This window comes from Camelus dromedarius, chromosome 1, assembly GCF_036321535.1.
Source record: "Camelus dromedarius isolate mCamDro1 chromosome 1, mCamDro1.pat, whole genome shotgun sequence".
Classification (NCBI taxonomy): domain Eukaryota; kingdom Metazoa; phylum Chordata; class Mammalia; order Artiodactyla; family Camelidae; genus Camelus; species Camelus dromedarius.
In genome coordinates this window covers 45,748,607-45,773,069 of record NC_087436.1, presented here as the reverse complement: position 1 = coordinate 45,773,069, position 24,463 = coordinate 45,748,607, and the positions used below count along the sequence as shown (strand labels likewise).

Sequence of the window (24,463 nt, the reverse complement as noted above, 5' to 3'; positions counted from 1 at the left end):
GATAATGTTTTAGTTCTGAAAAATTAATTCATGTGAAAAAGTGGACTCTGAATTTTAAAAAGATAGTTTTGGAGACAGTGAAGAAAGATGAGGATAACCAGCCAAGCCTTGACGTTCATTCCTGTTCAAAGTGCTTTTTGGCATTTGCTGTGCACACTTGCTGCACTTCCTAGCAGGTGGAAGTGGGATCATACAGACTTTTGCTCTCACTAAGGTTAAATGCAGCCCCTGGACAGGGAGGGCTCCGCTCTTGGTACCTGATGCATTACAATACTGTGTAGTGGTATTCATACTGCAAGTAAGAAAAAAATTTCCCTTGTTCTTGGAAATACAGGTATTAGCAAAAATAAGTTTAAAAAGAGAATCATGATGGTGAGACCACTTTGAAAGAACAATAACTGTTACATTCCTATCTATCTGCTGACAGACTGAATGAGTCTTTTAAAAAATGTGCTCATTTAAAAGTAATCTTTAATATTTTGATATTTACTCTTCTTTCCTCCTTCCCTCTTTTCTTCTGTCCCTCTCCCTTACTTCCATCACTTCTTTTTTTTACAGAAGATATTCAAGTAGCCAAAGGGTCACCGCTAAACTGTTTGTCTTTTGCCATGTTATGTTTTGTTATACCTGGATCAAGGGAAGAACTTTGAAAGTCTTTTTTATTTTTATTTTATTTTTTGTGACCTGCTCTTTTTTTTTTTTAAACTTCTTTCTTTTTTCTTTTTTTTTTTGGAAGGTGGGGGTGACTAGACTTTTTTTAATGGAGGTACTGGGGATTGAACCCAGGACCTTGTGCATGTTAGGCATGCACTCTACCACTGAGCTATATACCCTTCCCTTCAAAAGTCTTTTTTAGATCTAAAAAGGATGTTTTAGGATTTTGAAAGAGCAGATTCAGTGGATTTCTTTAGTCAAGCTCTAGGTTGAAAACATGAGGGAAATTGAATTGGATTGGGTCATATGATTATCTAGGAAAGTGGCTTCATAAATAACATTTAGAGTTTTTTTGAAGAAGTTTTTCACCATATTTGCTAAAGATTATATTCCCTTTCCATTGAAGATTTCGGAATATAGAACAAATTTATAAAGGTATGTCAGGAGTCCTGAAATATGCTGAGAAATAAGTTCTAAGAAAATACTGTATTTTGTGTAAGAAACAAATTGGTTTTAATGTAACACATTGTGGAAATTATAATACAAGCAGCCTGAGAATGAAAAACTGCTCATTCCAAATGGCTTTTAATTAAAAAGAAAAAGAGAATTCTAGCTTAGCCACAATCTGTGTATTTAGAGAAGACCAGCGTGGCTGGATGGCCTGCGCAGAACTCCAAAATCTCCCTTGCTTGTGTTCTTTGCTTTCCTTTCCAGCCTCTCTGTCGTTGGTGCTTTCTTCACTATGTGCATTGTCCAGTGATCTGACGGTTTTAAGTACAGTATTCATTGTTAGAATTTTTGAGAAAAATACCTTTTGCAGGCAGTTTTGTGTTAAGCTTCAATTTATGTTAGATCATTTATTTTAAATTGAAAGATTGCAAAAATGTACATTTCTCTATTCTAAAGACATCATGGAATTTCACTGCCATGTTTAAAAGGCTCATATAAACAGACTGCCAAAATATGACCACATTAGAAATAATTGTGGGAGAATGTTACAGACTACTGAGCCAAAAGATGCCCAGATTGTACAAAGGCAAGTTATTGGTCAAGAAAGGAGACTCACACCATCCTGATGAGATAAATTACTGACTGCTCTCAGAATCAAAATCAAGTGAAGCCTGGACTTAATTTTGCCCAAGGAGGAAAAGCTAATTGTTGGTGTGGAGAAATGCTAACGGCAAAAGAAAGTACCTCGGTCACCCTCAGCTTAGACTTGGCAGATGAGGTGAGTTGCAAGTAATTTGTTACACAGAGTAGAAGAAATTAAATTGTAAATCATGTACTTCTAAAAAATTGGAGCGTGGTCAAGGTTATCTTGATGATATCATTGCTTTTATGTTCTTACCAGTATGCTTCCTTGAGTGGGAGAGAAAGACTTGACATTATAGCAAACAGCATGGAATTCCACAGAAGCCACAGCCCATTTATTGACATCACTGTATGCACTGTGATGAGCAGTCATAAATGATATGTAGCAATAGATGTGGTAAGTAAATATGATTACGTTATTTTACTTTCAGACAAAATATATTTAAGGTTTGTAAAACTTGGGATATGTGGCGAGGGTGTGTCACATGTGAGGCTGTTATCTGTGATGTGCTATGACATAAAAAATGTTGAGAACTCCAGGCTAATAGTTTATAATGGTCAGAAAGGCAAACCCTGAATAGAGCTAGACAGGTGCCTGGGGAAACTTTTACAAAAAGTTCAAAGAACAAAATTTTGACCCAGGGACTTGAGTCTCAAAAAGGGATTATGGCTAACAAAGGGAGATTAAAACACACACACACACACACACACACACACACACACACACACACATATGCAAACTTCTGCTGAATAATTATGAAATGATTCTAATAAAATGGGAGAAAGCTCAGGAAAGTTGAATGGCTGTTTAGTAATCTCAAATTTCAAATGAGATGTACAAAAGATATAAAGAAAGGAGAGTAGCCAAGGATGAATGTAGAAATTAGTAAATCTATTATAAAAGTGTCATAAATTAAGGCCCCAAATAAATTAAGGATCAAAAAAAAAAAATGGTAAAGCTGACCAGAAGGAAACGTAAGGCTTTTTTTTTTGGTCAAAAATAACAAGGAAATAATAAGTCTGATGCTTAGAGATGATAAAGGAAAGTATATGAGAGAAGTAGCAGCATCATTTAACTCCTATTTTTCCTTCTCTCTTTCCCTTCCCTTTCTTTCCTTCTTTCCTTCCCTTTGGTTTTTAAACTGAATATGGAGAGCAAATTACAAAAAGTGAGAATCTTAGCCCAACGTAGATTAAGGAATAGTGAACTAACTCCAAGATGTTTAAAATGAGGCCAGATAAATTATGTACCAGGGTGGTAACAGAATTTTCAGCTATAATCTCAGAGCTGCTGTTTGGTAGTCTTCAAAAAGTCATGACAAATAGGAGAGATAATGCAAGACCACAGATGGGTAACTTTCTTCTTTATTTTTAAAGGACCAGAGTGGATTCTGGAAATTATAGACAACTTGATTCATGTTTGCAGATTTTACAACAGATCATTAAAGGCTTGTTTTTGAGCATGCAGAAATGAATGCTATGGTCACTAGGAGCCAACAAATGTCAACCTAGGACAAAATTTGATAAGTTAATATGGTTTATTTTTTATAAGGTTACTAGGCAGATAGATCAAAGGGCTGCTTGAAAATTGAATAGCAGCTAGTTACCAGTGTTTGTCTTGACTTGTTGGAGTCATACGGGTTGCCTCCTCTCAAAAATGTCTAGAAATGGCTTTATATATTATGAAAAATTCTGTAGTGGAGTGCCCTTACTCTACTCAATTCAGCATTTTTGTAAATAGACTTCTCAACTCTGCAGAGAACAAAATAAACAGAGCACCTTATGTTGGTGCATGTCAAACTTTTTTTTGGAATATTCCTAATGGAAAGGGAAAGTAAACATGTACATCTGGAGAAACCAGGGCAACTGTCCTAAGTGGCTGCTGGAAAAGAGATATTTCTCTGAATTACTCTGTCTTGATTAAAAACCATGTGAATTTGCGTTCTACGCCATCATTTAAAAAAATATAAAATAATTCCCTCTCATTTCTTTAGGAAAGCCTGGCATTTCTGTGCCTTTGAACATCTTGGTGCAGAGTACCCAGAGGTGCTCTCCTTATTTTCACCCAGGTAGATTATAAAAGCTCCACATAGAATAGGGTAAAGGACAGAGACCTGTGGATTTCTACTAGAGACAATTTCATGCGGTGTGAAGCCATCAGGGAACACATTTATATGATAGACGAAGAAACCAAATCTTCAAAATTATCTTAAGAAGATGGCATATTAAAGTTAACAGGGATAAATGTAAAATTTTGAGTTTGGATTAGCATAAATACGGGTGTTCAAGTAAAAAAAAATCTGTGACTTTAGTTGAATAGTCATTCTATGAAACAACAGAGTTATGTATGGTAGTTGCTAAAAATGCTAGCATTAAGTTACGCTAAGTAATATTTAGATCAAGGAAGGTAAGAGGCCCTCTGTACTCTGCCTTAATAGGCCATTTCTACAGGATCAGGTTTAATTTGGGGTGCGAGATCAAGAAGGACCCTGGTAACAACTGTGGACTATCTATAGAAAGGCAACTAAGATCACCAGGCATCTGGAAACTTTATCATGCAGGAAAGGGTTAAGGACCTGGAGCACAGACTGTGGGGAGACCTAGGAGCTTAGTGCTGGAGGCCTATGCTATGGAGCATCTGGGTAGGTTGTTAAAATGGAGGCTCCTGGGTTCTACAGGTAGAAATTCCATCAGCAGCCTGGGGCCTTGGAAACTGCATTTTGACACTCAACCCATGGGAATGATGCAGGTGATGTAATGACTTTGAGAAACACTGTTCTTTGCAATGGATATAGAAGCAATTTTGGGATTACAAAGGAGGATGGCTCCACATTAAAAACAAACAAACAACAATTTTTTCTGGCTAACAACCAGAGTCAGAAAACAGTGGAGTAAGCCATATTGTCATAAATTTACTCAGGACATTCCTGGGCATTCCAGAAGTCAGGAATGATGCAGAAGGCACACTGAAGGACATTGCAGACTAAAAGGTCAATGATCTGGGCTATAGCAGAAAGAAAGGAAAATAAATAAAAGTGTATTCGTTAGTTTCAGTGGAATGAGAACACTAATATTTGTATTGAAAAAGGGGTCTCTTTTTGTTTAATTTATAAAAAATTGATATTGTATGCAAATACCTGACTGTTGATTTGCTTAAACAGTGGAAAAATTAGGCTATGCACAATGGATAGGTTTGTGTTGTCCTCTTTTCATGCAGTTAATTTCAACTAAGTGGTTGGATGAGAGAGTCATTGTAATTTTTCTTCTCCTTGGTGTAGGATATAACACTGATGACTCATTCCTTAACTATTCAGGAAAAATGTTTTAATGTATTATTTTGATATAATTTATCAACGTAGTTAAGTACTTACAGAAAAGCAGCAATTTTCCTATCATTGCCATTATTTTAATATATCATTTATTAAGTTGCTAGTTGTTTTTATCTTATGGAATTTCCCAAGTGTTTAACATTGTGACAGTAGCAAGGAGTTAAATTCTTGAAGTAATTACATAAATTTCCATTGATGTTGTGCTCCTTATCACATTCTCTGTGATTCCTATGAGCAAAGAAAGAAGGGTTAGGAGTACAGAAGAATTTTGAGAGAAAACATCTCAAAAAGCAAGATAGCAAGTCTGAAGGAAAATGGTGACCACCTGAATCCTATTACCTCCATGCATCCTTCCCTCCCAGAAGAGCCTATTAGTTTAACAAAAAATGCAAATAAAAACATACATGACCATATTTTTAGCATCAGTAGGAGATAGAGAATACCATGAACTTCAGATTGCCTGTAAGAGAAATAAACATCAAATTCCAACAGATGTCCTCCCATTGCTGCAAACTTAGGGGTTACAGAGAGCAAGAGAGGGAAGGCTTAAGAGACTGCAAGAAAGAGGAGAGCTGAGAGTACAGCTGAAGCCAAGACAAAAATCACACCCAGAAAATGAAAGACAGACACATGCAAATATACTGACCTCAGGTCTGGGACTTGGTAGTTCACAGCACGAGCTACAGGAAAGGGGCTTGAAAGTGAGTGGAATCAGAGTTGGAAGCCTGGGAAAAGCGTTGTTTCTAGGGGAGAAGGAGTTAAAGAAGTGTGGTACCCTTCAGAGACACGGCAAAAAGAGAAAGGAAAGAAGTCCGGGCGAGAGTTGCAGATTAAGGCAAATGCACTGACATCAATCATTTCATACATTTAACTGTAAAACAAAGACTGAAACAAAAATAGGTATATGGGTGGAAGGATAGTATGTGAGCATTGTACGTCCTGACAGAGTAGAAAGAATGCAACTAAGAAATGGGAGGAGAAGGAAGAGAGAAATAGGGGAGTAGGAAAGATAACTGCCTGCTATATAAATAATATGTGGGAGTCAAAGGATACCATTTAAGAATTACAGACCAGATAGTAAAATGTTAAGTAGGAAAAGAGATTCAAAGGCATTTTAAAAGACCCTTTAAAACAACAATAACAAAATGCATGCCTTCCTAAAACCCAAGGGGAATTAAGGGGGTAGGGGAAGCAAGACACAAGGCACCAAATAGAGAAAGATGAAAACTATTCATCTTTAAAGACAAAGAAAAGCAGCTTCATGGCCTCCAGGCAAAAAGATCAAATTAGTTATAAAGTTAAGGAAATTAGGCTGCTATCAGACTTCTAAAAAGCCACATACAGAAGAGCTGCATTTTCAGAAAAATCAGAGCAAGAAAATGCAAGCCAAGAATCTTCTACACAGTTATGCAGGGCTTTAAGGCTATGAAAGATAAAAAGCTATTTTCCCTTTATCCTAAGAGGTTTAAACTTAGGGCTTGAAATGTAGTGTTGTAGTGTATAAAACACTATATTTTGCACATGATTTTGTGGGTGAGGAATTTGCAAGAAGCTCTACTGGGTAGTTCATTTCTGATCCTCTGGTGTCAGCTGGGGTGGCTTGAGTTGAACGATATGCTTCTAATACAGTGGGAACCTGGGTTTAGCTGGGTCCCTCTCCTTCTCTGTAGTTTCGGGGCTCTGCCCATGGTCTCTCTAGCTGAGTTGTCAGACTGCTATGTGGTGGTACAGGGATTCAACAGACCAACGCAGCAACTGATAGTCCTATTATAAGATACATCCATAACAGTGTATTCTGTTCTATAAATTCTATTGATCTAAAAAGTCACAATACAGTCCAGAATCAAGTGGGGAAGTAAATAGACCCCACCTCTCAGTGGAGATGTGTAAAAAATGTATGACCATCTGCAATCCACCAAGTAGAACCTCCCACTAAGAAACTTTTAAAAGATCGTCCACTATTAACGCTTGAGTCAAAGCTAAAATCTAAGCAGAAATTTCAGAATTTCTGAAAAACATTGAGAATTTTAAAATCTACAAATAAAAATTGAGATACTTTTAAAGCAGTGATCAGCAAAAAATTCATGTGACACGTACATAAAGCCATAAAATACTACTTTGCATAACTATATGTAAAAAATTTAGAAAACCTAGATAACATGTATCATTTCATAGGAAATACAATTTACCAAATGGACCCAAGTGTTGATAGAAAGCTTAAGAAGAGCAGTTATAATAAAATTTTAAAAAGTTATTAAGAAGTGATCCCATAGAGGTCACTAGGCCCAGATAAGACAGGGGAATCCTGCAGAAAGAGACCTGATAGTCTTAGTGCTACTTAAATTGCTTCAGAGAAAATGAAGGAAAACTTCCAAATTCTTTTTACAAAGTGAGTATAACACTAATATCTAAATATGATAGAGGTAGTTTAAAAAGAAGAAAATTTCAGGTAAATATATCATGTAAGAATTTTTATTCCTTAGGTACCCAAAGGTGGGCCTTTTTTTTCAGTGGAGGTACTGGGGATTGAACCCAAGACCTCAAGCATGCTAGGCATGCACTCTACCACTGAGCTATACCCACTCCCATATGTGAAAATATTGATGCAAAAAATCCAAGATAAAATTTGAGTTAACGAATTTCAACACTACATTAAGAAAACATCATGACCCAGAAGGGTTTATAAAGAAATATGAGGATAATTCAATGTTAGAAAATCTATTAATATAAACTACTATCATTAATACATTAATAGTTCTGAAAAAGCCTTTGAAAAAATTGAACACTCATTCCTAATAAAAGCTCTGAAGAAAGTAAAAATGGGTGGATACTTGCTTTATACATGATACTCACATCTCATAGATCATTGATTGGGAAATGTGAAACACCATTGATATGATTAGGGTAGACATACATACATTTGATGTATATATACACATGTATATGTGTGTGTGTATATATACATGTATATATTCACACACATTCATATATAAAGCCAACATTTTACATAATATGAGAATACAGAGGTGCACCCATCAATGTCAGGAACAACAAAAGAATGCCTACTATCTCCACTGTTACTTAAGATAGTACTGGAGATATTAACCAACTCAATTAGACATGAGAAAACAAAGATATAAAAATTGAAACAGAAAAAGAAGTACAGTTATCTCTATTTGTAGATGACAGGATAGTAATGCTAGAAAACCTAAAGAATTAGTAATAAAAACAACTCAAACAATAAAAGAAATCAGCATGATGGAGAGAATGTGGAGAAAAAGGAACCCTCCTACACTGTTGGTGGGAATGTAAGTTGGTGCAGCCACTATGGAGGACAATATGGAGGTTCCTTAAAAAACTGAAAACAGATTTACCTTATGATCCAGCAATCCCATTCCTGGGCATGTATCTGGAGAAAATTGTAATTCAAAAAGACACATGCACCCCAATGTTTATAGCAGCACTGTTTACAATAGCCAAGACATGGAAGCAACCTAAATGTTGTCCACAGATAATGTATAAAGAAGATGTGGTACATATATGGAATGGAATATTACTCAGCCATAAAAAAGAATGAAATAATGCCATTTGCAGTAACATGGATGGACTTGGAGATCATCATATTGAGTGAAGTAAGTCAGACAGAGAAAGACAAATGTCATATGATATCACTTATATGTGGAATCTAAAAAAAATGATACAGATTCTATTTACAAACCCAAAACAAACTCACAGACATAGAAAACAAACTATGGTTACTAGAGGAGAAAGGGTGGGGAGGGGTAAATTAGGGGTTGGGAATTAACAGGCATGCATTACTATATATAAAATAGATAAACAACAAGGAAGGACCTAATGTATACCACAGGGAACTATATTTAATTTCTTGTAATGACATATAATGGAAAAGAATCTGAAAAGAAAAAAAAATACATAGGTATATTTATAACTGAATCACTTTGCTGTATAACTGAATCACTTTGCTGTATACCTGAAAATAACATTGTAAATCAACACTTCAATAAAAAATAAAAAAAAAAGAAATCGGCAAGATGGCAAGGTTAATAAAATTAACACACCAAAAGTAATAACTTTTGTATATGCAAATAATAACCAATATAGATATTTTGGAAAAGAAAACTGCTTACAAAAGCAAGAAATCTAAAATATTTAGAAATAAGTGAAATGTGAAATATTCAAAATCTGTATGAGGGAAAATTACTCCTGAAAGATATCAAACTAAATTTGAACAAAGAGAAAGACAACCCTTAGTCTTCTTTTAAACTGAAGTATAGCTGATTCACAGCATTGTTCCTGGTGTTCAGCAAAGTGATTCAGTTATATGTGTATATATTCTTTTTCATTATAGGTTATTACAAGATATTGAATATAGTTCCCTGTGCCCTTAATCATGGTTAGGATGTTCTAACATCATCAAAAGTATAAAAATACACCTTTTCATATTCTTTTTCATTATAGGCTATTATAAGATACTGAATATAGTTCCCTGTGCTCTACAGTACCACCTTGTTGTTAATCTATTTTATATATAGTAGTTAGTATCTGCAAACTCCAAATATCTTTGAATACAGTCCTTTTACTATATACTCTCAGACTAAGGGGAAAGAACAACGCCCAAATGAATCTTGAACTCTTTTTTTTTTTTTTTTTGGTTTGCTTTTTAGAGTATTATAGATGTAGCAATTCTAAAATTATTTCTTATGCACTGTGGGAATAAGTACATGAGTGAATGAGTTGATATTCTTGGAAAGCAGGATGATTGCTATGCAGGAAGATACAAACATGGAATAGGGAAAGGCAAAGAAAAGCCTTGTGGGGTGGATTGGAATGTGGAATTGAAGGTATGAACTGATTATTTCATATCCATATCTCTATAGCTCTCTATCTCTGTCTATCTCATCTATGTACATATGTGACCCCTGCCCCCACTTAGTTCTCCCTTCTGAACAGCTAGAAGCAACTGCACTCCAATAGTAATGAGCACACCTATCCCAAATCTTGCCTTCTAAATACTATACCACACTAAGAGGAACCAGAGTTCCTTGGAGAAAGAGAAATAGCCAACTTCAAGACTGGTAGGGAAGGCAAGATTTGAACCTTAACATCTTGTGCCAGAATATAAGGAAGTGCTCAGAAAAGTGATAGGGCAATGTCAAAAGCTCCCTTGAGTCTAGCTTGAAGGTTCTCCTCCTGACTAAATCTGGGAAAATTTAAGCATAAAACTAAAGACAGTAATAGTTTGTAATTCACTGAATAAAGTAGAAATCCATGAGTCATTACTGATAATATAAGTAGACAGCAGTAGGTAGGTTGGTAGGTAGGTAGGTAGATGGATAGATAGATAGACAGACAGACAGACAGATGAGAAGTGGGAGCTCTTCCTTACAGCAGAAAGCTGAATGATAAATCAGGAGTCCCATTTCGTAATCATCGTAGGATAGATTGGTTTGGGTGAGAATCATCAATAGATGATAAACCCAGGGGAACCATTTGAGGAGGATCAGGATATTTGCATGGTTCTCTATATCTTCCCACAGATTGTTCATTGTTGCAATGGGACAAAAAAAAGCTACTATACAGTGGATGACCAGAACAATCCTTTGACAGGATAGCAAAATGAACATCACTGATGGGGGACAACAGACATAACCTGCCTCTATATTCAATTTCCTGAGAAGGACACAGTATCACTTACGTGGTAATTCTGGCTGAGGATGCAGTAGACTGAATCAAATCATGAGAAAAGAGCAGATAAACCCAAACTGAGGAACATTCTTGAAAATAATTGGCCTGTATTCTTTAAAAGTATGTCATTAAAGACAGCAGGAATTGTTCCAGATAAAGGAAGAACAAAGACTAAAAAACAGCTAAATGCAATATGTTAGCCTGGACTCTGAAGAGAAAAAAAGTATAAAGGACATTATTGAGGTAATTTATAAAGTTGGGATAAGGATGATTGATTAGGTAAAGTATTACACTAATACTAAATTTCTTAACCTTAGTAGCTGTACTGAGGTGATATAAGAGAAAAAAATCAGTATTTGTGCTCTTAGGAGATGCATATGTACTGCTGCAGAGTAAAGGGGTGTGATGTATTATGACGTGTGCAACCCAAACTTCAATATATATTTGGAGAGAGCAAGAGATTGATGATGCAAATGTGGCAAAATGTCAACAGCTGGTGAATCTGGATAAAGGACATTTTAGATTTCACTTGCAACATTTTTGTGAGTTTGAAATTGTTTCAAATTAAAAAAGGCAAAAAAAGGAAAAGAAACATAAGCTAGTAGATCAAAGATTAGAATGAAGGTAGGAAATAGAAACTCAGCTAAAGCCTCACTTCTGAATTATAGATAGAAATCTGTTATGAAACTATTTTCTTCAGGTTGTCAGAGCTTATGATTATCATCATTTTTCATATGTTTAACTTACACTGAAAAAGACGCCAGAACGTTAATAAATGTTAAGTGATTATATCAGGTTCCTCAGCTTGTTAAGGACAGACCAACATTTAAGGAGAAGTAGTGAAAATTGATTTTGGTATGAATGCAATTAAGGTGCATCTCTAGATAGAATTCAGTGGTGTGTGTATATTATTAGACTATTACTGCTTTAGGCAGGCATTTTTGGTATTTGTTTAAAGATGATCTATGCCATATGTCCAAACACACCACTTCTATAGCCAGGGTCCAAACAAAGCAGCTGATTCTCTTTCTTCTGAACAAATGGAGTAGTTTCCTTATCCCAGGAAAATACTTACAAACTCAACATTCATTAAATTCTCTTTCCTTGGGACTCTTTCACCTCCCTGCCCACATTCTGCTGCCAATCCTGATATCCTTTTACCCTTAGCAGAATCTTATTTCACTTTAGCAATTTGCACATTTGTAAAATTGGACACCTAGGGTTTTAATTTTCAAAGCATTGCTCAAGGGGTGTATCCCAGCTTCTTGGCTTCTTTAAATATGCGTGTGCATCTGTGTGTTCGTGCTTATGTGTGTGCATTACAGCCTGCTCATGGATAAAGTGGCCCTCTCGTACCCTCTTGGAATTCAAATAAAGTTCTTGATTTATGGCTACAAGTTTCTTCACTGTGGTCAAGCTTTAGAAGCCAAACTCTCAGAAGGAAGCAACCACGTCTGCCAATTTGCCAGATGTTTAATAAATGTTATGATGACCAAGGAAATTCTTTTGGAGAATAGTTTCATGGTTTTGATATCCACTAATGTATCTAACAAGTCTGAGCTAGGTTATTATCTTTTTACTCAATGGCAGTAAACAAAATCTGTACAAAGGATAATAAAAGATGCACATGTGGTACTGAGGTGTAAAGGGACATGATGTATTCTGATGTGTGCGACCTCTTCTTCAGTGTATATTTGGAGAGAGCAAGAGATTAATGATGCACGTGTGGCAAAATGTTAACAACTGGTGAATCTGGATAAAGGATATTTTGGAGTTATTTCCCCACCAAGGTCTTCTTATAGTGGAGACCACTATAAGTGGCCAAACATATCTTTATTATTTCAATGTTGATTGATTTTTCTTGCTGAGATTGAATATCTGCTCATATATTTTGTTTGTTTATGGTTCTTCAGTGAATGGCTTATTTTTGGAACTTTCTGTTGGATTGGTGGTCTTTGCCTGCTTAATTTGTAAAAATATTTAAATACTAAGGATAGTGACTGTAATCTGCTATATATATATCACAAAATTTCCTCCGTTGTTTTTTAAATGTCTTTTTTAGCTTTTACATTGTTGTGTAGTTAAATCAGTCCATATTCACACTATTTCTAGCCTTATTACTGTGCTTAAAAAGGCCTCCCCATCCCCAAATTGCATATATATTCTCCAGATATTCTGTACTTATTATAGCAGTATTTTACTTTAAATTTTTTAATTTATATGCAGTTTTAATGTATGGTACGTATGATGTGAAGTGGAGCACAGAATACAAAATTTCAGTGAATTAGAATTATTTATTATTAATTATTAGAATAATAATTATTTTTTGAGAATTTAAAAATATTTCTTGGAACTTTACAATAAAAGGATAAGACTATATATGTTTGAAATATAATACATTTATACTAAGAATTGGAAAAAATTATACAATTGGAAGACAAAAAATGTACTTTGTCTCTGGTTATTGCAAATCTACACCATGGGACAAGTGTATGACAGATGTGTTGGCCATTTAGGTGAAAGACATTCTATACATTCTGAGTATTATTGGGGGTGGGAGTGCGATGATTTTTCCCTAGAGCAGAATTCTCAACCTTGAGTGTACATTGGAATCACCTGCTTTTAAATATGCTGATGCCAGCCCCCAGAGATTTTGATTTCACTGGTCTGGGCCTACCTGTCTGGGATTTTAAAAGCTCCCCAGGTGATTACATAATGCACAGCTGAGGATGAGACCACTGTCTTACAGCCTTTTAATGATGCCTCACTGATATGATTTGCTAAAAGCTTAGCCATGATTCAAATAAAGTTGTCTCTAAATTTTGGTTTTAAAGCCTTCCCATCTCTGGGCTATAATCAGTTTAGATTATATAATCAATTCAGATTACAGCCCAGAGAAGCCACTAGGACTTGGCATTGGGTTGAATATAATCTTCACTTCCTTCTAGGTCTATTGTGTAAACAATGGGTTTAAGAAATTTGAGAAAGTGATGTGCTAAAAAGTTTTCAGAATAATTTCCCACAAGGGAGGGAATTTACCTTAGAAGTTGTAAATTTATCTTAGAGGTATAACTATAGAAGCTTATGTTAGAAGTTTAACTTTCTACTATGATTTCTTTGCAGACTCAAAATCAGAGACTTTTTTAAGAGCTTTGTAAAGCAAAACTTTAGCACAGGTGTGGCCATTTTTCATTTTCCTTTCTATAAAGTAATAGTGTACTAATTGTGGATTTTAGAGTGATTTTTATTTTCCGTATTTGTCAAGAATTTTTTTTACAATGAATACACATTACTTTTATCATCAGAAAACACACGTGTTATTTTTTAAGTTAAAATTTACCATTTATATGACCACAGCCCTATAAAAAAAGTAGGAAGAATGCATTCATTATAAGTTGTTGCCTTCAGATGGTAGGGACTTTGGGCAATAATTTTTTCCCTCTTGCTGTTTTGTTTTGTTTTTTCAATTTCCCAAATTTTCTGGCATAATTTTGTATTACTTCTATAAAGGAAAATTAATGTATACTAAAGTAAAAATTAATAATGGGCTCATATAAATTAGCTAAATATTCTTAATAACTTTCAAGTTGTAAAGCCAATACAACAGTAGCAATCTGTTAAAAGGATTTTATTTTAAACATTTTATTTGATTTAAATTCTTCACAATTTAAATCATTGTATCCTTCTCAAGAGGGGGAGTCTATTTTCCCATCTTGATATTTTAATGCAAGGAGGTATTATGGTGAACCCTTTTGGTGTTTGTTTGTGTTTGTTTTTTTCTATTTTTTCCTCTCCCCTTCTTCAAGCCTTTTCTTCAAAGAAAGAGGAGCTACTAATGTGACTGGTGAAAGTCAGGCATCAATTGGCCCTGGTCCCAGGTAGCGTCCTCACAAACCGGAGACCCGCCCTCCCCCACTGCCCACCTCGTGAATTGGTTGGGACCAGATGTTTTCTGTGGCATCTGGTCTCGTGTGATGTGCACACCCCGGCTGGGACAGAGGACAGGTTTACTTGTCTGTTCTGTGGCTGTGTGGATGACTACCGAGGCAGCTTGTGGTCTCCCGCAAACTCAATCTCTTTGTGGATCTAGTTCTTTGTTTGGGTGTCTCCCAAGTATAGAAGGAAGCATGAAGCCTCTTTTTGTCTTGAATCCAGTCATTGTTTGTTAATCAACCTTCACGTGGGCATCTTGTATGCTGAGATTTACTGCACCTCCAATAATAAGACTGTCACCATGATCTCCATGTAGGTGTCAGTGGTTTGTGTTTATGGGCTTTTGGAGCAAAATCTGGAAGGGGAATAGAACAAGGAGCAGAGGAGAGGTAAATATTGGTACCCCCAGCCTCGCATACATTCTCATAGAAGCGTTTCACTCAGTGATATCCAGCAAACGTTTATGGGGTGCCTACCACGTGTAAAACTCTTTGCAGTGGACAAAGTCTGCAAAGAATTCGCAATCTAAAGTGTGCATAAGTGCCTGTCGGGGGAGTATGTGTGTGTCTGTTGTTCAAAGAAGCACCCAGGTAATTACAATGCAATGTGGTCAATGCTAGGAGACATATTAGCAAAGAGCAATGAGAGCAGAGAGAACGGAGGACATTTGACTCCTCCACTCCTTAGCTAATGTCACACTTCCATTTTCAGCAGGAGATCTGACAACTGTGCTTGGCAGCACAGTGTAGAAGTACCTGACAATACCTCAGAGTTTTGGGTCTCAGCCTGTTCTGCCACTATCTAGCTGGGGCACCTTTGTTCTGTGAGCATCATTTTCCTTATTTTGGTAACAGAGAATGTTGAGGTTGGCTCTCCATGATTCCTTATGAAATGCTGTCCTCTCTTCCTTTCAGTGGATGAACGATGAACTGTAACTGGAAGTCCCTTACACTGACAATCATAGCATATACTATCTTTGAGCTAAAGACACCATAGAAGTCATCTGGTACAACCCTCTTAATTTACAGAAAAGGAAACTAACACCCAGAAAGAAAGGTAAATGTTTTGTTCAAGGTCAGAGCCACTTTTGGTCTCCAGGTTTCCTTCCTCTCGTGCCGGTGAATTATCTGAAGCCAGCTATTAAACTAAGAGAACAGAATTTGGTTAAGAGTTGCTGACTAAATGTCCAATAGAATTTGGCTCAACATAATCAGTGTAAAACAAATTTATGCAATGCAAGGGGATTCAGGTGAGATACATTCTTTCAAGCAGTCAACTGGATGTTCTTGGCTGCAGGCAGTAAATCTCACTGGGGAAACAGCCATGAATGCTATTCTTTCTGTGTCCCAGAAATGTCACCCTTCTTCGGAATGTGATTAACTTGGTGTTAGTAACATTAAAAAAGCATGAAATAGATTGCTAGGTGTTGAATATTTTCCTTTATTCACTTCAGAATAAATAGCATGTTTACAGCAAACTAAGTAAAAGGCCTATTATTGGGTTTTGGTGACCGCAGTGTTCTCTAACTCTTGATTTGTTTATTGTTTTTATCAGTAACTTCCAGGTGAATGTCAAGTACAGGGTCAATCAGTGTGAATGGCTCCAAGCAGTGTGGCCTGCTGGAAAAAATAGGAACAGAGCCATCAAATGAAGTTCCAGTTTAAAGTGGACTAATTCTAGCAAAAATCAATTTGTTCAAATTTGAAGTGAGCCCAGGCACCAAAGTCACTCCTGTGCCCTCCAACTTTGCTCTCTGTCAGCCTACTCCTTGTCCCCATCCAAGAACAGCACGGACAGCTGTGATAGAAAACAGGGTGTGTCTCTGGCTATGGGACTCAGATGCCACACGCCAGATTCTCTCTCTCATCTTGGCATTCGAGGTTGACATCCACACGTTGGCTTTTCTCCCTGGGCAGCTGGGAGGTTGTGTGGGGTCACAGGGCTTCTCACATGGGTACATTGGCCTCATTTCCTTCTAGGGTAGAAGTGATACATCTCCATTCCTCTTAGGGATTCCTCAGAATTTTCCAAATGAATCAGGCAGGTTTTTACCTTGGATTGATGCTGTATGTTAGGAAAGACTTCCATGAGGGTAAGACAAAACTATCAGGCACGTGGAGGATTTTGCCATTATTGAGTTTTTGGAAACTATTTGCCTGTGGGTAGATTTTTGATAGTCTTTATACTTATGTGTACACACACACACACACACACACACACAGGCACTACAAGATGTTTCCTATTCCTTTTACTTTTAACCTACTAGTCATTCATTTCTTTACTTGACAAAGATATACTGAGTGTCTGCTCTATGCCAGGCACTATCTCTGTATTGACAAGATGTATGGCTGGTCATAGGACTTAGGAATCTGGTAAGAGACTTGGAGTAGCTCCCTCTGAGATAACTTTGAATAAAAACAAGCCAGTCACCAAGCAGTAATAACTTTAGAGTCATAAAAGGAAATGGGAAATTTATAATATCCAGGTACTATTCCCAGCTCAAGCTTTCTTGGTTATGTGATCATGAGTTAATTAACGTAGTTGACATTTTCCTCAGAGTAAAGGAGTTCTTTGAGTTAGGAAGTAGAAACTGATTCCTGTAGTGCTGCAAGAAAGGGTCAAACACCACCAATTCCTTCAGATAAATTCCAAGCCTATTATAAATACTTTTTAAATCCAGACAATCCTGTAAACTTTCATATATGAATTATCATTGATACATTAAAAATGATTTCCAATTTTTTATTTGATTCTATGTTTTTTGTACTTTTCTCAGTAAATATGGAAATAAAAAAATATGCTTTCCCCCATAAATGAAAAAATCTTCAATTTGCAGCCCAAAGCCCTGCATTTGTCTTTTAATCCCTAGGCCAATATAATCCATATTTGACTACCCTCCTGGGGGCTATGCTTCCTTTTCTAAGCATTTGCTTTTTTCTCAAAGAATGGTGAGTCATGAGACCAAGTGTTCTTGAAGACTCAGATGTGGATCAAGACTATTACATATCTAATACTTGCTACACATGAAACACTCCCCATGGAAACTTGTTTTAAAAATTCATAATCACATTACATTATTACTTTAACCCTCATTTGAAGAAAAGAGAAACATTTAATACTATTAAACAGACAAGCTTGATAAGAAGTAATGGAAAATCTCATCTTGAAGAGACACAATGGTGGGCCAACCCTTAAAAGGAATTTTGAAGGAAATGCTTTAGTAAATCCCTACATATACATCAAAAAAAAAAAAAATAGACTGAAGGGAAACTTCCTAGTTTAGTAAGGTAGAAATATGAAATTATCATATAAAACAGTACTAATTAAGCTCATGTTTCTACCCACACATGCCTAGCTTCAATAATTATGTCAAGTAAACATCTACTTTATTAGTAATTGTCAGGGAAAATCCGTAGTGTTGAGGCTTTGTGTTTCTCTTCCGAAGCTGGAAATATGTAATATGATGGATTAAAATTAATTTGATAACAATGGGCAATACAGAGATTTGAAATTTTAAACCAAGCTTTTTTTGAGAATTATTTTATCTTAATTTACATCTCAATTTTTAAGCAGAATGTATGTTTTGGACTCCCAAACGTTCATGACACAATCTAGTGAGACTCAATAGAGGATCCTTACCTAGGAGGTCTTGAATTCCAGATAGAATTTTGAATAGTTTAAGTGTGGCTTTGCTGGAGGCAAGGAAACATCCTAAGGGAATTACACTCCCAGTGTGATCTTCCTTTTAATAAATAAGGTAGTCAGAAGGTAAGCATGATCAGAGGCAGCAGACCTGAGGGGTTTTTAGGTTATAAGAGAAGTGAACTTAATGCTCTTTATCTGAAGGTCAGTGAATTTACTAAGTCACCTTTAAAATTACAACTTTAAACAACACAATCTTAAATTAAAAAGGGGGGAAACCCATACTCTCACTGCTGGTCAAATAAGCTATTTTCAATTTTTCTGTGTTTCTTATCTGTTATATGAAATAATAAATACTGTAATTGTAGGATAGATAAGAGATAGTGTGTTTTTCTGTTAATATTGTGGTAAACATTTCCTTTTTAATGACTATCATATTCTCATAATAATTTAACTATTTTTGTTGTAAATGAAAGCTATTTCTAATTTTTGCTACCATGAATAACATTACAATACCTATTTGTATGATTATAACTTCTTTTTTTAGTGGAGAGATTATTCCTTTAGGGAGAAATTGCCAGGAGTGAGATTACATGGTCAACGCCTATGAATATTTTTATGGCTCTGAAATGTGTTGCCAAATTGCTTGCTAAAAGGGTTGCACCAAATGCATGCTGGCTTCAAAGGTCAGACTTATTTTGATATGAGATGAACGTATGTGTAATATTAAACTAACCGTTTACCAACTGGGGGGAAACAAAACGTATCATTTCTCAACATATAGAATAAGAATATAATCCAGGAATCTGCCAAAGTCTGTCATATTGTGAATAGGCCAGGCAGTCAAAAACCTCAGTCCTGTTCATTTTGGTCATAATTATAAATAGATTCTTTCTTCTGGAAGTTACATTTTGGACAAGCTGTGGCCTCAGACCCAGGTATGATAATTTCAGCTATTCTTGCCCCAGCACACATGGGAAGTCTGAGGCTGTGATTCTACTTGTATATACACCTGGTAATCTCCTCTGAGGGAATTATGAAGATTACAGCTCTCTCCTTTACTCTGTGGAAACAATGTAATGTTCCATTTAATTAAAAAAAAAAAAGGCAGATTCTGATGTATAGTTTAAAAACGTTGCACTTCAGAGGTTTCATCTGCACAATGCCAGAGTTACATAATTCTGTTATTCTTGGTTTAGCAGGCACATTTCATGAAAGGGCTAAAGTGAACACGTGAATGCACCCAGGGAAATTGGAGCCACAGGTGACCTATGAGAACGGATCCTTCCCTTGACACAAACTTAATTCAAGTGAGCTATCACAGGATCTGAGATTCAGTGTTTTAATTGCCCCAGGAATGTCTTGGTCTCAGCAAAAACAGCTAAATTCCTTCCTCTTTTTTTTCTCCAATATACTTAAAGTCTTTGTGTAAAATTTGGAATAACACCATTTATTGCTTATTGCACAAACAAGATACTCACTTGCATTCATTCTTGAGGTTGTTTTCCTACACTCACATTTGACTTCTCTGTCTTGAGCACTGATTTTAACTTCCTTGAAGATCAGAACATCTAGTTACTTAATTTAATGACTGCCTCTCTTTCATATTATCTCCAGGCATACCTTTATGGATCACTGAAAAAGGCTACTTCATTTTCCAACACAAATTATGGCATTCACCAGCAGCCAAAGAGATCTCACCAAGTGGAATTTTAAACATAGACACCAAAGAAGTTGGCAAAAGAGAAGAGAAGAATGGCTGTGATAACCCTTATGCTCCTGTCGGTGTCCTGGTCTCAGGACCAGCTTGAGGGATGGGCACTCATCTTAGCATTATTAGTAACATAAAAGAAGCCCTAGAGAGTAGTGGTTTAGGCTCACGCTCTAGAGACAGACAGACATGGAGTTTTTGTCTGAAGGAGATCTTCACTTAATAGCTCTGAGATTTTGGGCAAGGTCCTTAACTTCTCTAACCCCAAATTTACCTTCCATAAAATGGAGTCATGTCTACTTTTCATAAGGACGTGATGGAAGCTTTTCTTTCTCATCTTTTTCCTGATGGTGGCTCCTGACTGATGGCAAGTAAAGATAGCTGATGTTTGAGGAAAAAACATGATTTTGTATCTTATTTTTAATTTTACCTCTGGTATTGTGGGCAAAATATTAGGCTTTGGACTCAGTGAAAAAACTCATATAATAAGGTTGCAGGATACAAAGTCCACGTATAAAACTCAGTTTTATTTCTGTAAAAGAGCAACAAACAACTAGAAAATAAAATTGAAGAATTATTCATTTGTAAGAGCATTCAAAAAACATAAAATACAAATAAACTTAACAAAAGATATGTAAAGCTCTACACTGGGAAGTCAAAAACATTGATGAGAGAATTAAAGAAGACCTAAATAAATGGAGAAGTATATAATCATAGATTAGGAGGCTTAATATTTTAAGAATATCAGTTCTTCCCAAACTGAACTGTATATTCAGTGAATATATGTGTGGAGAAAAATAAACTTCAATCTCACATAATATATATAAACATTAATAAAGATGAATCACAAACACCAACATAAAAGCTAAAACTCTAAATGTGCCTAGAAAAAAAATAGGAGAATATATTGAGAGATTAAAACAGGTAACAATTTATTAGAGTTAACACAGACAAAAAGCATATCCATAAAGAAAAACATTGATAAATTGGACTTAATCCAACCTAAAATGTTTTGCTCATGAAAAGACAGTATGAAGAAAATGAATAGATAAGCATGGACTGGGAGAAAATATTTCTTATACGTAGATCTGACATATGTATTTACATATTTATAATACATAGATCAGATTTATATCCAAAATATATGTAAAGATCTATAAATCAATTAAAAAAATTAAAAACACAATGAAGAAACAGGCAAAAGATTTGAATAGACATCTCACAAAAGAAGATACATGAATGATCAATCAACATATGAAAAGATGGTCATCACCATTATTCATCAGGGAAAGGCAAATTAAAATTGCAACGTAATATTCTGTTACACCTACTAAAATATTTAAAATTAAAAAAGACTGACAATACCAAATGCCAGTGAGGATGTGGAACACCTGGAACTCCCATGCATTGCCTGTGAGAGTATAAAATGGAGCACTCACTTTGGAAAAATGTTTGGCAGCTTATTATGGAGTTAAACATGTACCTACCCTGTGAACCAGCAATTAGGTATTAACTGAAGAGAAATGAAAACAGTCATTGAGCCAAACCTGGAAACAATCCAAATGTCCATCAACAGGAGAATGGACAAACAAATTTTGATCTATTCATACAGAAGAATACTTCCCAGCAATTAAAAAAAAAATGTAGTACTGATACACACAACATGGGTGAACAGCAAAAACATTATGGTGAACAAAAGAGGTCAGACACAAAAGCAAACCTACCGCAGGACTACGTTTCTATAAAGCTCAAGAACAGATAAAACTAACCTATGATGATGGAAATCAGAACAATGGTTGCCTGTGGACGTGGGTGGGACTGACTGCAGAGGAGCACAAGGGAAATTTTGGCAGTAATGGAAACATTTCATATCTGCTTGAGGTATTAGTTTAATGTGTATATATTTTTACCAAAACTCATCAGATTTTACACTGAAGATCTGTTCACTTTATATAAATTGAACTTGAATAAAAATACAAAGTGACTGCATCTCAATTGGAAGTCAGGCTGAGAAAAACCACGTGAAAGCAACTTTGTGTCTCTATTATTTGAAAATTTAAAAATATACCATTTACTCAAATGTTTTCTCTCCATCATCTATTTTGTACAGCTTTCCAGTCAAATAATTTCTATCTGAAAGTAGAAGAGGGAAAGAAGATACTACTTCACAGTTTAATAAATATAATAAGAGCAAAGGAAGAGCTGCAAACTAGAGCCTACATTTTCATTAATTTCCAGCAATAGTTTTAATTCTATGAAGTTATAGCATCTCCAGTACTCTTGTCAAGCTTTCAGATGCTCTATACCTAATGGAACTATGCTTCCTACAGATGCAGCAGAATTGAAGGTGAGGGGAAAGATTGTACAGTCAGACCTCCACATCTGTGGGTTTCACGTCTGCATATTCAACCAACTGTGCATGGAAAATATTTGGAAAAAAAATTCAGAAAGTTTCAAAAAGCCAAACTTGAACTTGCCACATGATGGCTACCATTTACATAGCATTTACGTTGTATTACATATTATAAGTAATCTAGATATGCTTTAAAGTTTAGGGGAGCATGTGTGTAGGCTACACGCAAATAAAACGTCCATTTTATATAAGGGAATTGGGTGTCTGAGGGGGTTCCTGGAAGCAATCCCCAGCAAATATCAAGGGACGACAGAATCTTGGACAATAGAAAAATCAGAGTTCTTTCCATTAACTTTGACATTTTTAGAAGTTAAAATACCTGAGAGAACAATGAAGGAGGGATGGTTGGAGGAGGTCATCAAGAGGACGTGACCACCGGTTGACCCGAGGGTCCTCACCGGCTTCCCTGCCCTTGGAATGTATGTTCTGCCCACTGTTCTCATAACTGGAGCCATTTCAAGGACACAGCCTTGAGAGAACGATGTATTGCTGAGACCACCTGGACGGTATATGTGACTGAACCCAATCAGGGCCTCTACATAAAAGTTTAAGATTCTGCGGGGTGGGTGTGGAGATGTACTCATTTTGCAGATGTCCAAGACAAGCCTCATAAGTAAGTTCGCTTGCTTATTAAACCTGCCGCCTTCCAACTGGACGTGGTCTGCCTCTTTCTTTGGTCTCTTCCTGCCTTCCAGGGTACAGGGGCCAGTTTAGAATTTCACCCAGGGAACTCCTGAGATTGTAAACCAGTAAGTATGCTGAGACTATGTAAATAAATGCAATGCAGTCTAGAATGAGCCTTTTTTTTAAAAAAAAAAAGTTAAACTTTGTTGCTGCTTCACAGAATTGGGGATTATATATGATGGATTGTTATGCTCTTTTTAAAATACACACCCAGTTTCTGGAGGCTTGTTTCTTCCTCTTGGTCAGGGGAACCTTTCCAGGTGACTGGGGTGGATTTAGCAGAAAGATGGAGCGTGGTTAGGATTCCTCTTTTACTTGTTGTTTACCAAGGGCTTTTAAAAATCTGATTTCATTTGGTAGAGGCGTGGCGTTACTTAATCTGTGCATTAGGCATAGTATTACTTAATTGGCTAGTGACTCCTCTCCCCTTTTCTTTTTAAATTATAAGTTTTTCTTAAAAGCAATTTTGGGTTTACAGAAAAATTGTGCAAGTATGGAGAGTTCCCACATATCATTTCTTCCCCTCCCTCCAGTTTCCCTTATGATTATATCTGGCACTAATGTGGTCCATTTTCTACAACTGATGAGCCAATACTGCTGCATTATTATCAACCAAAGTTCATAGTTTACATTGGGGTCCACTCTTATTGTTGTACATTCTGTGGGTGGTGATAAATGTATAATGGCGTATATCCACCATCATATCATGCAGAATAGTTTCACTGCCCTAGAAACCCTTTGTGCTCCCCCTGCTCATCTTTCATCCATCGCAACCCCTGACAATCACTGATCTTTTTACTGTTTCCATAGTTTCCCTTTTTCAGAATGCCTGTATATTGAATTCATACAGTATGTAGCCTTTCAAATCGGCTTCTTGGCACTTAGCAATATGCATTTATGATTCCCTCATGTCTTTAGTGGCTTGATGGTTCATTTCATTTTATTTCTGAATGAAATTCCATTGTATGGATGTACCACAGTTTGTGTATCCATTCATCTACTGAAGGACATCTTCCAACTTTTTGAAGTTATGAATAAACTGCAGTAAATATTCATGTGTAGGGTATTTAGTGGACATAAGTTTTCAGCTCATTTTGATAAACAAAGGAGCACAATTGCCCTTCTTTTTCAATATAGTTCTTATACCTGGTATTCATATCTTGATAAACTATAATTTGCCTTCATAGCTAATTCCTATGCCTGTGATCTTAATTTCATTTCCTTAATACTATTTCAATTTCTGCCACGTATGAATCACTAAGAATGTCAGACATATGTCAAAAACTTTCTGAAAATTAA

At 36.0% G+C, this 24,463-nt stretch overlaps 1 long non-coding RNA gene across 1 annotated transcript; it reads left to right on the top strand.

Annotated features, from left to right (window-relative positions):
• The first annotated feature begins 1,479 nt into the window (after positions 1-1,479).
• Positions 1,480-20,786, top strand: LOC135320194 (uncharacterized). Its single transcript, XR_010379434.1, has 3 exons — positions 1,480-1,882; positions 2,006-2,143; positions 19,974-20,786. It is a non-coding gene; the product is annotated as an uncharacterized LOC135320194 (long non-coding RNA).
• The last annotated feature ends 3,677 nt before the right edge of the window (positions 20,787-24,463 follow it).